Below are 17090 nucleotides of genomic sequence, written 5' to 3'. Positions count from 1 at the left end.
AGTGGGATTATCTTCAGCATGTCGTAAATGCAGAATGACTACAGGCACTCTTACTCATTGCTTGTGGTCCTTCTTCAGGCTTCATATATATTGGAGCACTGTGTTCGGTGTGATAGAGCGGGTTTTGGGGACTGAATTGGAAATGGACCCGTTTTTCCTTTTCCTGGGCCTGACCAGGATAGTTTGCAGAGATGCACATGAGGAAAAAATGTATCCTTACTTTCTGTGCTAGGAAAATGTTCTGTTGTGTTAGATGTCTGAAAACCCCAGGTCTGTTGGGTCGTCGTAGGTTCTTCATGGAGAATATCCATTTGGACTTTCTCACCAGTGTGGTGCATCAAAAAACAGAGATTTATATAAGACATGGCAGCCCACGATACAGGTTTATTTGTCACATTAAGAAGGGCTTATATATAACCATGACGATATGGTCTAATGAATCTAATATCCAGCGAGGAAGATTTATGAACATAAAAATGTGTATCTGTCAATTTAGTGTTTTTAACTTGTTTTGTATGTACATGCATATGAGTGTAACTTTGATCAGTTAATTGAGTTATGTTGTTATTGGGTTATTATAATATTAAAAATCTCTTTTTCAATAAAATTACTATTTTTAAATTAAAATGCTAACATTGATAGAATAGAGTCCCAAATAACTCTCATTAGAGAGACCACTCATGCTGGTTTACCGTGAGGGTCACCACATTTCGGGTGATGAGGTGACGTTGAGAGTGCATCCCCTTCATGATAACCTCAGTCAGTGTGAGGAGCTGAACCTGCGCAGTTGTCCTCCCTCTACATCACAAACCTGCCGTCCAGCCAACTGAGGGACGACAGAGCAACTGTTCCAGACAGAAACAGTCACAGGCAAAGGGCAAGAGAAACTTTCATAAGAATGAAAAGGCTACAATTCAGATAACGGTCAAAATACCGGCTGAGGGTAAAAATGTTCTCTGCTCGAAATTGTATATTATAACAAGGCAGCTTAGAAGCTGTGTTTGATTTAATATTATTAAGGTGAGTCAAGTTAAATAACCAGAATTACTAAGTGTTATTGGACATCTATAACAAAAAAATGTGTAGATTTTTGTTTGGTCTGTGGAAAGCATGCTGACAGTTGCATGAAAGTATATAGCTGATGGAATATATTGTTAGGAGAGTGCATTCCATGGGAATTGCCCTCGAACAGACGCTAGAAGAAAACTGAGGTAAAAGTGCTTGAGTGTCGTCTGGTCAGTGACAGGAACCCAGGGAGTTGAATGACTGAAAGTTCCTGTAACATGGAGCTGAGAAAACTATCAGGTCAGCCGGACCTTATTAAATGCTAGAGCAAGTTTGAAGGGCTGAATGACCTCAGCGTGGTTTGAATTGTGTGTGATTTGAAAAATGTACATCTCTACTCCTTCCTCTTATGAGTTACACACTGGGGCACTGCCAGTTTCTTGAAACTGGGAATTATTTGGAACTTTATCCGGAATTCTCCATAATTGGCATTCTCCAGAATATTCTATAACTGTCGTGACGGGGGGAATTGAAAACGAGAGAGAGAGAGAGAGAAGGCGCTGCAGTGAGCGTGTTGGAGCATGAGCCCTGATGGGGGTCAGTGCTATAACAGATATACAGTGACTGTGAGGGAACAGAGAGAATACGGTGACCCTTACCCTGACAGAATGGGGAAGGTGATTGATGCGTGTCCTGTATTGCTGGATATTTCTTTAGACTGCAGATACTGCATTGAGCTGGGTGGTGAGCACAGACCATGCTCGGTAGGTCTGGTGGTATGGCCCCCTCTGGTAAGTGAAAGGTCCCCCTCTGTACTAGTCCATCCACTATGTCTGCCGTGCTCTGTCAACAAACCGTGGTGTAATTGTCACTTATATGCCATGCTCGGGGTAATCTGTGCAGGGCAGCACCAACCTGAGAAAGCTCAACCGTGTGCCCCTTAGCGTTTTAAAGATGGCACCAGTGCCAGGGATCACGGAATATCCAGGGGCACACGGGCGACTGTGTGTACCTCCAGTCATGATGGGTGGGAGAATCGGGCTGGTATTGAATAAGAGGGACACCATGGGGTGGGGAGGGTAGATTATGAGGTGAGTTCGATAAGATAGCACCAGGAATTTAGCTCAGCTTCGTACAAACAATCCCTCTGTCACACTCAATGAAAATGAATTTGAGACAAATTACTGTTTTACACAACTCAATGTGTCGAAGACTCTGCGGTTCTCCCTCCCAGTTGCAAAGCTACAGGACAAATGCTCATTCAAAACTCTCCATCGCCTGAACTCACACGAATATACCATTTACTCATAATTCTTCATAATACTGACCCGTGTTGCATGACACAATCGAAATGGCTTCATTTCAGCATTCTGGACCCAGTGAACATATCTTTCCATGACATTTTTACTCGGTCTCCCCCTCCCTGTCTCTATCCCAAAACACACGTATTTACAGTCATACAGTTCTACAGACGGAAACAGGCCCTTTGGCCCAGATGTTTCATGTCGAACAAAATGTCCATCCACACTCATCCAATTTCTCTGCCCTTGCTCTTTATCCTCTAATCCTTTCCTATCTGTGTATTTGTCCAAGTGCCTATCCAATGTTGTTATTGTACCCACCTCAACCACTTCCACTGACAGCTCAGTGCATATGTGTACCATTATGTGTGTAAAAGAGTTGCCCCAACGAGTTAATTTTTTATTTTATTCCTCTCGAAGCATTAACAGATGTCCTCTCGTCCTCGATTCCCCAACCTTGCGAAAACACTTGAAGTATTCATCCCTATGCACGTCTCTCATAATTTGCTAAGATCTACACTTCTATATGTATCCCTTCAGTTTCCTAGGCTGTAAAGAAATAAGTTCTAACCTGTCCATAATCTCCCTAAAACTTAAACTCTTTAGCTCAGGAAGCATCTCTGAAATTCCTTCTACACTCTTTCTAATTCAATAATATCCTTTCTACAGCAAGGAGAACAAAACTGAAACCAATGCTCCAACTGCAGCCTTACCAACACCCTGTACAACTGCAACATAATGTCCCAACTTCTATACTCAATGCACTGATGTAGGCCAGTGTGCCAACAGCCTTCTTCATTGTCCTGGGTATCTGTGACTCAAATTTCAGACAACCGTGCACATGATCTCCAACGTCCTTTTGATCCACTGCACTACTTAAGACCCTCTCATTCATCACTAAACTCCTACCTGGATTTGACTTTCCAAAATGCAAGACGTCACACTTATCTATATTAAACTCCACATGCTATTTCTCAGCCCACTTCTCCAGTTGCTCAAGGTACTGCTGCAATTTCTGATAATGTTCCTCACTGGATGCCTCCTATTTTAGTGTCATCTATAAACTTATTAACCTTGTGTTGTGCACTCTCGTCCAAATCATTGATATAGATAACAAACAGCAATGGGCCCAGGACCGACCCCTGAGGCACTCCACTAGTCACAGGCCTCCAGTCCGACAACATACCTCCACCATAGCCATTTGCTTCCTAACGCCAAGCCAATTCTGTCACCAATTTACCAGATTATCTTGGAGTCCATGCGATCGAACCTGCTCGAGCAGCCTACTATGTGGTACCTTATCAAAGGCTTTCCTGAAATCCATATAGAATATGCCCACCACCCTGCCCTCGTCAACCTTCCTGGTCACTTCCTCAAAAAACTCGAACAAAATTTGTATGGCCTGATCAACCATGCAGAAAGCTATGCTGATTGCTCCAAGTCAAACTCTGTTTTTCCAAATGCATGCATATCTTATCTCTCAGAACCTTCTCAAGTGGTTTACTGAAAACAGATGTGAAGCTTACTGGTCTGTATTTCCCAGGCTTTTCTTTGCAGCCATTCTTGAATAAGGGCACAACATTTACTACTGCTCAGTCTTCTTGGACCTTGGCCCCTGACCTGTCTTCTCTAGCCTCTTGCAGTGCTCTTAGATATATCTGTTCAGGACCAAGAGATTTATCTGACTTTATGCGTTCTAATATGTCCAACAGCAACTCTACTGTGATATGAACGGTACCAAGATATAACACCTAACCCCCACCCCAAAGGTAACTGATCTTCATGTCTTTCTTCATGGTAAACACAAGAAGGGAAATTGAGGACCTCGCCCATCTCTTGTGGTTTTACACATGAATGACTACTTTGGATTTTAAGCCGTCCTATTTTCTCTCTAGTCATTCTTTTCCTTTACTATACTGAAAGCACATCTTTGGATCCACAGAATTGGTCCACAGATTCAAGCTGGAATTAGACAGGGGACTTGCAAAGGTTGATTGAAGTAGCTTGTTTCCAGGCAAAAGGATCTCTGGTAAGTGGGAGGCCTTTAAAAGTGAGATAGCTCGAGTTCAAGGTCTATATGTTTCTGTGAGGGTGAAGGGAAAGTGAGGCAAGAAGAGAGAACCCTGGATGACAAGAGATAATCAGGCTCTAACCAGCAAAAAAGGAGGCGTGGCTCAGGTTCAGGCAGCAGGAATCAATGGAATCTCTGGAGAGACACAAGGGATACAGGAGTTTACTGAAGAAGGACTGTGGGCAGCACGATGGCACAGTGGTTAGCACTGCTGCCTCACAGCACCAGAGACCCGCGTTCAATTCTTGCCTCAGACGACTGACTGTGTGGAGTTTGCACGTTCTCCCCGTGTCTGTGTGGGTTTCCTCCGGGTGCTCCGGTTTCCTCCCACAGTCCAAAGATGTGCAGGTCAGGCGAACTGGTCATGCTAAACTGCCCGTAGTGTTAGGTAAGGGATAGATGTAGGGGTATGGGTGGGTTGCGCTTCGGCGGGGCGGTGTGGACTTGTTGGAACGAAGGGCCTGTTTCCACACTGTAAGTAATCTAATCTAATCTAAAAAGGAAATCAGGAGGGTGAAAAGGGGCTATGAGATAGCCTTGGCTTGAACCTGTGGACCAATTCTGTCCCTCCCATAACTATTTTAAAATTAATACAATAATAGTCACCGTTCCCAAAATGCTCCCCCACTTTACCTCCGTCACCTATCCTGCCCTATGTCTCAACAGTAGGTCGAGTTTGTCCCTTCCCGAGTAGGACTCTCTATATGCTGCTTGTGAAATCTTTCCTGAACACACTTAACTAATTTCTTTCCATCTAAGTCCTGAACCTTCTGGAAGTCCCAGTCTATGTTAGCATAATTAAAATCACCTATTATGACAATCCTTTTGCTCCTGCAATTCTCCCCAGCCTCCCTGCATATTTGTTTCTCCAATTCCCATTGATTATTTGGAGGCTTATAGTGAAACCACTATAACATCACCATCCCCCTCTTACTTCTTTGCATCATCCACAAACTCTCACTCAACAGTATCTCAGTTATTTCATCTTTAAATACGGGAGTGGTATGGGCCTGAATCGGAACTATTAATATTGAAACTGTTTCAATTTACATCTCTCCCTTCCAGTGATTTTCACACCCACTGTAAGTTTCCCCACACTGCAAGTTTCCCCACAATGGGCAGCGATCTAACACAGTGTTACCGAACAATGCAACAGCCTGGGGTTATATATGAATGTACCAGTGCGGTCTGCACAGCTTTTCACGCTGGACATTTAGCCCAGGATTAAAGATCAAGTATTGGTGTGTGCTGCACAGAGTTCCACTCTGGGCATTGCTGGGTTGCATTCAGCTGTTCGCTAGCTGGATCTGCACAGTGCTCCATACTGAAATTATAATGGATGGGCTGGTTTTGTGATTTGGATTGTGAATGTGAGAGAACTAAACATCTGGCAATGTTATGTTTTATGTTTTCATTCTTGTGATTGGACCCTTCAAATCCTGACTCATCTGATTAGACCCGACCCTCTGGATGAGTCATGGTGACTGTTGTTACAGCATCTGGGTCTGCAACATGACTAACAAATGAAGCAGAGGCTACTGAGAGGGGGTCTCCGTATAATAGCATGAGGGAATCACTATCAGATCAGCCGTGGTCTTAGTGAATGGTGGGGAAGGATTGTGTGGACCCAAGAATGCAACTTATTCATCTAATTCTGCTTGCAACAGGCAAACTCCCCTCCTTTCCCAGTGTCCAAAGCTGGTGGGGAGTGAGTCACCTCCTGCTGTCCCTACGTAACAGGATCCTGGGGCCTCACAAGCCTTCAGATTTCCCAGTGCCAGTCTCGAGCAGTTGAGTGACTGCCTCCTGTTCCTGTGTCCCAATCTTGAGCAGTTGAGTGACTGCCTGCTTTCCCTGAGTCCCAGTCTCGAGCAGTTGAATGACACCCTCCTGTTCCTGTGAGCCAGTCTCGAGCAGTTGAATGACACCCTCCTGTTCCTGTGTCCCAGTCTCGAGCAGTTGAGTGACTGCCTCCTGTTCCTGTGTCCAAGTCTTGAGCAGTTGATTGACTGCCTCCTGTTACCGTGTTCCATTCTCGAGCAGTTGAGTGACTGCCTCCTGTCCCTGAGTTCCAGTATCCAGCAGTTGAGTGACTGCCTCCTGTTCCTGTGTCCCAGTCTCGAGCAGTTGAGTGACTGCCTCCTGTCCCTGAGTCCCAGTCTCGAGCAGGTGAGTGACTGCCTCCTGTTCCTGTGTCCCAGTCTCGAGCAGTTGAGTGACTGCCTCCTGTTCCTGTGTCCCAGTCTCGAGCAATTGAATGACTGTGCTCTGTTCCTGTGTCCCAGTCTCGAGCAGTTGAATGACACCCTCCTGTTCCTGTGTCCCAGACTCGAGCAGGTGAGTGACTGCCTCCTGTTCCTGTGTCCCAGTCTCGAGCAGTTGAGTGACTGCCTCCTGTCCTTGAGTCCCAGTCTCGAGCAGTTGAGTGACTGTGCTCTGTTCCTGTGTCCCAGTCTAGAGCAGTTGAATGACACCCTCCTGTTCCTGTGTCCCAGACTCGAGCAGTTGAGTGACTGCCTCCTGTTCCTGTGACCCAGTCTCGAGCAGTTGATTGACTGCCTCCTGTTCCTGTGTCCCAGTCTCGAGCAGTTGAGTGACTGCCTCCTGTTCCTGTGTCCCAGTCTCGAGCTGTTGAGTGACTGCCTCCTGTTCCTGTGTCCCAGTCTTGAGCAACTGAGTGATGCCCCCTGATCCCAAGTTTGTGAAAATAGATGTCCTCCTCTTACTACTGACTAACAGGCTCCAATCGCTCTGTGCTCACCTGCTGCTTCTGTGGAATGGAGTTGAGGGCCTGAATGGCCTCTTCACATTCCTTTCAGCTTCTCTTGACTAAAAGCCTTTCTCGTGTTTCTGTAAAACACCATCAAAATCTGAATGATGTATTTTTGTATTTGACTCTCAGTAATTGAGCAAACAAGCTGACTGACAGAATTCAGAACCTTAATAGCCTCTTCCTGTTCCTGTGTTATACACTCAAAAGTAAACAGAGTCCCAGTGAGGTACAGCATGGAAAAAGACCCTTCGATCTAGTCGTCCATTCTGACCAAATATCCTAAATTAATCTCGTCCCTCTTGCCAGCACTTGGCCCATCTCCCTCTAAACACTTCGCATGCACGTACCCATTCAAATGCCTTTTAAATGATGTAACTGTGCCGGCTTCCACCCACCTCTTTTGGGTGCTCAGTCCATAAACACAGCAGTCTCTCTTTGAAAGTGTTGTACCTCATTTCCCTTTATAAATCTTTCCCCTCTCACCTTAAACGTTTTTCCTGTAATTTTCGACTCTCATATCCTTGGGTAAAGGCATTGACTGTTTACTTTATCTATGCCCCTCATGATTTTATAAACCTCTTTAAGGTCACCCCTCAGCCTCAACACTTGAAAATAGTCCCAGCCTATTCAAACTCTCCCTGTAACTCTAACCCTCCAACATCTGAAACATTCTTTTAAATCTCTTCTGCACCCTTTCAAGTTTGACAATATCTTTCCGACAGCAGGGAGACTAGAATTAATAGCAATATTACAAAAGCGGCCAAACCAATGTCCTGGACAGGTGCAACATGTCATGCAAACGCAGAGCCTCAAAGTACGTACCAATAAAGGGAAGATCACCAATGCCTTCTTCACTGCGCTGTCTACCTGTGACGGCACTATCAAGGAACACAGAACCTGCACCACAAGGTGACACAGAAGCTCAGTGGCTAGCATTGCTACCTCACAGCACAGCGATCTGGGTTTAATTCTATCCTTGAATGACTGCCTGTGTGGAATTTGCACATTCTCCCCGTGTCTGCGTGCGTTTCATCCGGGTGCTACGTTTTCCTGCCACAGTACAAAGATATTCAGGCAAGTGTAGATTGGACATGCTAAATTGCCCCAAGTACCCACGGATGTGTGGGCGAGGTGGATTAGCCATGGGAAATGCAGGCTCAGAGGTATAGGGTAGGGGTTTTTCCAGTAGGATACTATTTAGAGGGGTGGCCTCGATGGGCCAAATGCCCTGTTTCCTCACTGTAGGGATTCTATAATTTCAATGGAGTTCTCTTTGAGTGGCAACTTCCGACAGAACCCTACCTACATTTCTTGCCCTGATTTGTTTTGCCAAAATGCAACACCTCACATTTATCTAAATTTAACTCCATCTGCCATCCCTCGGCTGACCTAATCAAGCTCCCATTATAGTCTGAGAGTTCATTCTTCACTGCAGAATACACCACCAAATTTGGAATTATCTACAAACTTACTGACCATACTTCATATACTCAAGTGCAAATGATTTGTATAAGTGACAAAAGGCAGTGGACTCATTATTCATCTTTGCTGCACGCCACTGGTCACATTTCATGAACAAACATCTACTGTCACGCCCTGTCTCCAATATTAAACAAAATGTTGGATCCAAATGGCGAGCTCTCCCTGGATTCCAGGCAGTCTAACCTTGCTAACCAGTCTACCATGCAGAACATTTTGGTTTTCTTACTGAATTCCATAAAGACAACATCCACTCTCCTGCCTTCATCAATCATCTTCATTACTTCCTCAAAACAAATCCCCCGAGTCAGTGAGAACTGATCTCCAATATACAAAGCCCTCTTAAGTCCTTGTCTTTCCAAATGCATATACATTCTTTCCCTCAAAACCCCCTCCAACAATTTAGTCACCATTGACGTCAGGCTCACCGATCTATAGTTACTTGTTTTTTCCTTACTTTCTTAAATAATGACATTAGGTTAGCAGGCTTCAGTCTTTTGACACATCACCTGTGGAAATCGATGATACAAATATATCAGCAAAACGCTGAGCAATCCCTTTCCTAGCTTCCCACATACTTTTGGGATACAACTGATCAGTTCCCAGGAAGTTGCTCATCTTTACATATTTGAAAATGTCCTACACCTCTTTGTAATACAGATACTTTTCAAGATATCACTATATATTTCTTAATTCTCCAGCTCTTCTAACCCCCTCCACATTAAATACTGAGGAGAAAAACTTGTTTCTAATCCCTCCCATCTCGTGTGGTTCCACACATAGATAGACTTACTGAGCTTTAAGAGGCCCTATTCTCTCACTAGTTAATCATTTGCCATCAAAGGATTTGCAGAATTTCTTCAATGCCTCGTTAACCCTATTTCTAAAGCCATCTCATGTCCACATTTTTCTGGCCCGATTTCCACATTGACTATACACTTACTGCCTTTTTCCTCCACTGGGGATCCACTTGATCTCAGCTCTGTTTACCTGACATGTGCCTCCTTCCTTACTTTGACCATGACATCAATATATCTAGCCATCCAGCACTCCCTGCACCCACCAGCATTGCCCATCTCACTAATAGGAGCACTTGGACTCTCTGAAACCAAGTTTTGATGGCCTTGCATTTTCCAACCATCCCTTTACCTGTGAATAGGGTATCCCAGCCAGCCTTTCACAGGGCTCGCCTAACACTTTCAAAATTGGCCTTGTTCAAAGTTAGAACTTCAATGTTTACATCAGGTCTTTCCTATTTCACAACTACTGTAAAACTAATATTTATGCGTAACAGACTTGAAAAGTTAAATAGACACTTCTTGCCCCTCTGGAACAGGCTTGAGAGGCTGAATGGCCTCCTCCTGTCCCTCTGTAATAGACTCGAGAGGCTTCATGGCCTCCTCCTTTCCCTGCGTAACAGACCCGAGACATTAAATGATACAGCAACCCATGGATTATGAGCAGCCGGTAAACTGTATCTAATGGAGGCCCATTCCTTCTCAGTTACAGAAAGACAAACAACACAATGTACTCTAGGTGCGTTCTCAGTAACACTTCATGCAGCTGCAACGACACATCCCTTTGTTCTGAATGATTCTTTTGAGAAAATATGCCAATATTCCAGCTTTCCACCTTTCAAGTAGCAACAGGCTAATATGAGATGAATGGTCTTCTCTTATCCCTTTGTAAGTGATCCATAGGGAAAGAATTGCTTCAGCCTTTTCCTGAGCAGCAGTCTCAATGCTCTGTCTCAAGGTTATGAAAAGATTTGATAGCAGGGCATTAAAACCAGGAGTAGCCTCACACTTGTCAATAAGTACCGGACTTTGTATTGAGGTATCTATAACTTGCCCAGGCGATTTTTTTTATGCAGCCGATCTGTTATTTTATAACTGCTTCCTTTCAGAAACAGAGTGGAACATATATAGAGCCCTGCAGTGTTCTGTTAATACTCTCATATACAAGGCAAAAAAGATTTAAAAGATTGAAAGGTTTATGGACCAACCCTCAGCAACCCATCCATTCCATCCAAACCCAGTAAATGTTCCCTATTATAGTGTTATGAAAAGTGATGCATGGAACTGGTTAACTGAGCCTATTTGTTCAGTGACTGTGATTAATGCCAGTCTCGACGGATTCTAATTATGCCAGTGGAGGGTTTCCATCTTTTAATGATAAATGGGCGCCGTTCATTGTGTTATCCCATAACATGAGCGGGAGCATCACCGATAGCACTGACAGGGATCAGCAGATCCAGAGAAAGGGGAGGAGAGATCAGAATCTGAGAACACTAGACTAGAATATTCCAACAATGGACCAGAATATGCGAAAATTAGACTGGAATGTTTCAACAATGGACCAGAATCTGAGAATATTAGACTGGAATATTCCAACAATAGACAGGCGCTTATCCAATTATGTTTGGTATCTTTCTGCACTCGATCGGTTGTCATTATCATCGCGAATCTATTACGCTCTTCTCATTATTCAATACTTTTATTATCCCTTCTTGGCGATCGTTGGTGTTCCTAGTAAGTGTCACTGTCCAGATTTTGTTTTATATAAACCAATTATGACTGTATTACTGTTCTTTCATATAGTCTACACTTCTACTCACTATTTTTGTTCCTCCTGAAACTCTGAATCCAGATATTCACTATCCAGACCACTACTAACTACATCAATGAAGGTATTCAATTACTGTTTTCCTCTCTGCTCCAGCAGTGTTATTCACGGGTCTCTATCTTGAACACGAAGATCTCACTTCTCCAGTTAGTCCCACTGCCCTGTCTTTTTCCCCATATTTTCACAACATATTTTTAGTTAATTAACTGTCTGTTTCTTTCTTTAATGTGAATCTCTCTGTCCCTCAGTATCACACCCTGGCCTTGGGTTTTGGCTGCCTAGTGTATCGAGTGCTGGCATTGTGTAGCTCAGAAATAATGAAATGGGATGTGTCAAGTTGTTGTTCCCTTCCCGGTATGTCCCATATGATAATCCATGAGCAGGCGTCTTTCAGAAGTCATGAGACACATCCTTGTAACTTGGTCTGTGCCTGTGTTTGCCCCTCTCAGGAGATCTTGCTATCAGTAACAGGAGGAAGCCCCTTGAGTAAAGGACCAGGCATCTAAATTGTATGATAATGCTGTCACTTTTGGTTTTTTTTTAAAAGTTATTTTCTCATTTTTTTTAAAAAAAAGAGATCTTAAACACCAAACTGCCGACTGAAAACGGCTCAAGTAAACAACTCATGAGGCTTTTAGTGTTTTTACATAAATAGTAGTAACAATGGCCATCTCGCACAGACAGGCTTTCCAGTTTTTTGCTTGTAGATGTAACAGTTACTAGGTGCTTGGGGTCCCAGAAGGGTTGAAAGTTTTAGTAAATTATCCCTTGATGCTAGTCTCTCTGAAACCTCACTTGATACTGTTTCCTCCTAAATTGGAAGACTGCATATCTGAATGCTCTTTTGTTTTAACCAAAGGGGAGGGGGGTTCAGATTAGATTGCATTACTTACAGTGTGGAAACAGGCCCTTCGGCCCAACAAGTCCACAGCGACCCGCCGAACAGAAACCCACCCAGACCCATTCCCCTACATTTACCCCTTCACCTAACACTACAGGCAATTTAGCATGGCCAATTCACCTAACCTGCACATTTTTGGACTGTGGGAGGAAACCGGAGTACCCACGTGGACACGGGGAGAATGTGTAAACTCTACACAGTCAGTCGCCTGAGGTGGGAATTGAACCCGGGTCCCTCCGGCATTGTGAGTCAGCAGTGCTAGCCACTGTGCCACCATGCCACCCTCTGTTTAGGTGATATTAATAATTTGGAACAATTCATTTGTGGAAGGTACTGTATCCATCATTCAGTTAACGTTTCCAATAGTTAAGTTATTCTAAATTTCTCTTCATTTTGTATGGATTTTCATTGGAGTGTTTAAATATATTGTGTTTTGCATAACAGTGAGTGGTTTGACTAGTAGAATCACACCTGGAACACCCATTTCCCATTTACCTTTAAAATAAGAAAGGTTTGCCATCCAAGCTACCCTCTTAAATTAGTTTGAGGCAGTCTGGTTGGTCTATAGCAAACTGTGGACTCTTGTCTGGTTCTAAATCGATAATACTAAATTGGGTTTAGAATTACAATCCCTACAGTGTGCAAACAGGCCATTCGACCCAACAAGTCCACACCAACCCACCGAGGAGTAACCTACCTAGACCCATTCCTCTACCCTCTTATTACACATTTATCCCAAGGCACCTAACCCACACATCCCTGAAAACTATGAACAATTTAGCATGGCCAATACACCTGACATGCACATCTTTGGGTTGTGGGAGGAAACCAGAGAATCCAGAATAAGCCCATGCAGACACTGGAGAATATACACCAGGAGGCTATTGGGTTCAAAGGTCGTGTAAGGTAGCTGTTAGTGTCTTTGGTTCCAGATGTTGAATTCTGTTGGTTTAAACAGTATTTTGTGTATAAAGATTCTTTCAGTCACTAAGAGTTTTCTGGGTGTGGAAGAAGTGAAGTTGGGGGTTTTACAAAAGATAATGAATGCAAAGCTGAATTGACAGATAAGCTGGAGTTGGGGTTCTGTTTGTCTGTGAGAAAATGAGAGATAATTACAGCTATAGCTCGGCAATTATATTTGGTGGAACCGCCACCCGATACTTTGGAAATGGCTGGAATTCAATTTCAAATGAAGCACTTTGAATATGAGAAGGAATTGAAAGAGTTTGATTATGATGAAAAATTGAAATAAAAGAAAAGGAAATGAAGAAGAACGAGAGAAAATGAGAGAAGAAAAGCCGTGAGTTCCAACTTCAAAAGTTAGCAATTAGAGAGGAAAGTTCACATAGAGGGCGGAGGTGAAGGTAGACGGTCGGCAGGATGAGTAGGTTAGTGAGCCTGAGCAATCCTATAGTAGCCAATGGCCTGATGGGGTTCTGTTTAAATACACTCAAGCATTCTCTAAATCTGATGAGAAGGATGGGAAAGCCTTTTGAATTTCATTTGAGAAAGTGGCTAAACAAATGCAGTGCTTAGTGACCATGTGGATTTAGTTGATCCAAACAAAGCTGATAGGTATTTGCATCCCGATTGGAGACGGAATCTGGCCAGTATGAGGTGGTGAAGAAAGCCATCTGAAGTGCATATTATCTTGTGCGAGAAGCCTGCAGACAGCGTTTCAGGATTCTAAAAAACGGTCCCTGGTTAAATGAACATTGAGTTTGAAAGGATCAAACAAAGTAATTTTGAAAGGTGGGGAAGGGTATTAAAAACAGAGCAAACCTATTACACTGTTAGAGAGATTCTTATTTTGGAGAAGTTCAACAAGTCACTTCCTGCAGTCGTGAGAACTCGTGTGTAAGTGCAGAGAGTTACAACGGCAAGATTAGAAGCTGAAATGTCTGATGATGATGATTGAGTTCAGAAATCAAAGTTTGGTTTCTGTGAGAGATTGAGAAGAATGTGCCAGATCTTCTTAAAACCTGTGAGAGTAAGGCTTACTGGCATAGGCCAGGAGTAGCAGGTAAAGAGATTAGAGCATTAAGAGGTACAGAAGTACGTAACTCTTTTATGCTGAGACATGAGGAGCTATGTCATTCAGAAGGAGTATTGGAGAGATGAGAAGTGCTCCATTACGTGACGTGTGGTTGGAATGTCTTGAGGAAACACCAACATACTTATTCCACAATAGGTAAGGAGGTTTTGAGTTTGGTGTTGGCGTTACAACATTTCAGCATTTAAATTGCGAATAACATACATGAGGCAAATCTTTATCACTGATCGTAACCCCTTAAAGTTTGTGGAGAAGTTTAGGGAGAAAAATATCAGTCTGTTTCGATTGAGCTAATTATTGCTGCCATTCAGTTTGAAATTATACAGGTGACAAGGCGAGAAAACCTTCGTTTTGACACGTTGTGGAGACTTGGATGAAGAAAGACAAAGGCATTCTGTGGCAGGAGCAAAATGACTGAAATCGAAACTAGTTGTGAACATTTGTATGCTCACAGTCAATGTAATGTATATGCATTTCAGTCTAAAATAGAGAAGTCAAGGAGGTCTAAAATGAATCCACCTTTGTATATTGATGGATTATTTTATTAAAGGTGGAGTTGTGAGAATACTGTCACTATAGAAAAGTTATTTTCTCTTGGGCTTTTTTTGAGGAGAGGTTTTAAAGGCAGAGGTGCAGAACTGCTGTCGGAAAACAGTTGAAGTAAATAACTGAGAAAGCCTTTAGGTTTCATTAAAACGGTTATAACAATGAAAGGGCAGTGGCCAGCTTTCCCAGACCAGGTTTCTCATTTTGTTTTTAGCTGAAGCATTCAGATGCTGCTGGGGATCCCAAATTGGTTGGAAGATGTATTACATGATCCCTAGCTGCTTTTCTCTGAGATCTCTGTTGATGTTGATTTCTCCTGGATTGGAAAACTGCTGTAAGGATCTGTATTTGAATTTATCTTTGTGCCAAGCGGTGTAAATCAAGAAGGTACGGTATCTATTGTTTGTGTAAGTGTTCCAACGTATAGGCCATCGCAAAACTGTATTTTAACTAAAGCATTTCAATAGATTATATTTGGTTAATGTTGACTGCTTTGATCAGTCACAACATATCTGTAAGGCACACTTTCCATCTATATTCAAAATAAGTAAACGTTTGGATCTAAGCGGCCTTCTTAAAATATTTTGCGGGGATATGGCCTGGTCCACAACACTTGTACCGAGGGGTTTCTGAGTGGCTCCTGTAATTGAAAGTTTAGTGGACGGGCAGGGGATGATTTGCTGGAAGTTTTGCTGTAGGTTGCCTCAGACATTCAGGGATACCTGAGGATTTTGGGGACCCAACTCTGGATGGAGCATGGGGACTGTAGTTACAGCATCTGGGTCTGCAACATGAACAACCAATGGAACAGAGGCTGCAGAGAGGGGAAGCTCTGAAACCACGGAGTGAGTGTGTGTTCGGGGAAAGGGATCTGCTGTATCCACCCCGGGTTTTCCAGGAACAGCTTCCCAATCTCCACTTAACCCAGGACCAGAGTGTGATAGGCCCTGACTGAACAAGGAGCTGGTCATAGAATGGTGTCATCTCTTTCAACACGAACTGCAGCTTCACACCAGGAGGAGGATGGTGCTTACAGTGGCTGTGAGGGTCACTGTTTCATTCAGCTTCTATAATCCAGAACTTTCCAGGCAGGTCTTGGTGACATATCCATCATTTCCCAGTATCTCAACATCAATGTCACCATTCGGTGATGGAGGATATATATGATGGATGAGTTAAATAGATTGTTTCTCCGACAGCAGGGAGCTGCCGGGTGTATCCAGTATAGTGGGATTACCGCGGGTGTACGTGGCATCTGCAGAGTACCCATGTCAATGGGGAGAGGTAGAGGAACTGAAGGAGCTCTCTCTCTATTAACGTTACAGTCTGCCCATCACAGTACATCATGTTGGTGAATACCCCCTGTCCTGGCAGCAGTCATGGCCTCTCCATTCAGAAGCAGTAAGCCATTCCCATCGTCATCGGGTCTCCACGTAGAAAGAAATGAACATATCTTGGATAAAGACCGTCCCCTTGATGTACATTTCAAAACACCATCCCCACCACCAATCAATCACATCAAAGTATTCCATGTGTACGGAAAGCAATCGGGTCACTTGCAGCGTCTACGAGCAGGGATGGAGCAAAACCTCCCATGTCTGAACGGATCTGAGTGAACCCCCCAGTACACAGTATCATTAAGTCCTGAAATCCCTCTCCATTTCAGTAAAATATTGCTTTCCATTATTCCTGAAAATGAAATGACAGGTTATATCATCTTAAATTCCACCTGCCAAACTATTATCTATTATCTTTACCTCTCTGAATCTATTTGCAGACTCTACACCTTCTCTTGATAATTTAATCTCTTGCTTATCACAGCGACATCATCAAACTCAGCATCTGTATATCTGTTCAATTTCTCTTCATAAGACAAACACTTCAAATATGGAATCAATCTAATGAAGCTCTTCTGAATTGCCTCCAAAAGAAATACCTCATTCTGAAAACCACCCAAACTGTACTCCAGTTACAGCGTCACTAATGCCTTGCATAGCTACACCATCACTCCCTACCTTTCTACTCGATCCTTTTATAAATAAACACTGAAATTATGCTCGCATTTCTCATTACTAGCAGTACCCGCAGGCAGGTTTTCTATGATATGCAAGCAGACACCCAGATCCCCCTACACCTCAGCACTTTGAACTTTCTCTCCATTTAGATAATAATTTGTCTTTCTATTACACTGGCCAACTTCATTAGCTCCATATTTATTCGCTTTAATTTTCCTTGCCCGTTCACCCAACCTATCCATATAATTTTAAAATCTCTTGCATCATCATTCCGAAGTAATTTCCCACCAATGTTAGTGTCATCTGAAAATGTGGTATCGT

Source organism: Chiloscyllium plagiosum, unplaced genomic scaffold (assembly GCF_037043375.1).
Source record: "Chiloscyllium plagiosum isolate Xiang-an unplaced genomic scaffold, Cpla_swu_hap1 HiC_scaffold_45, whole genome shotgun sequence".
NCBI lineage: Eukaryota > Metazoa > Chordata > Chondrichthyes > Orectolobiformes > Hemiscylliidae > Chiloscyllium > Chiloscyllium plagiosum.
Note: the sequence above shows the minus strand (reverse complement) of the source record.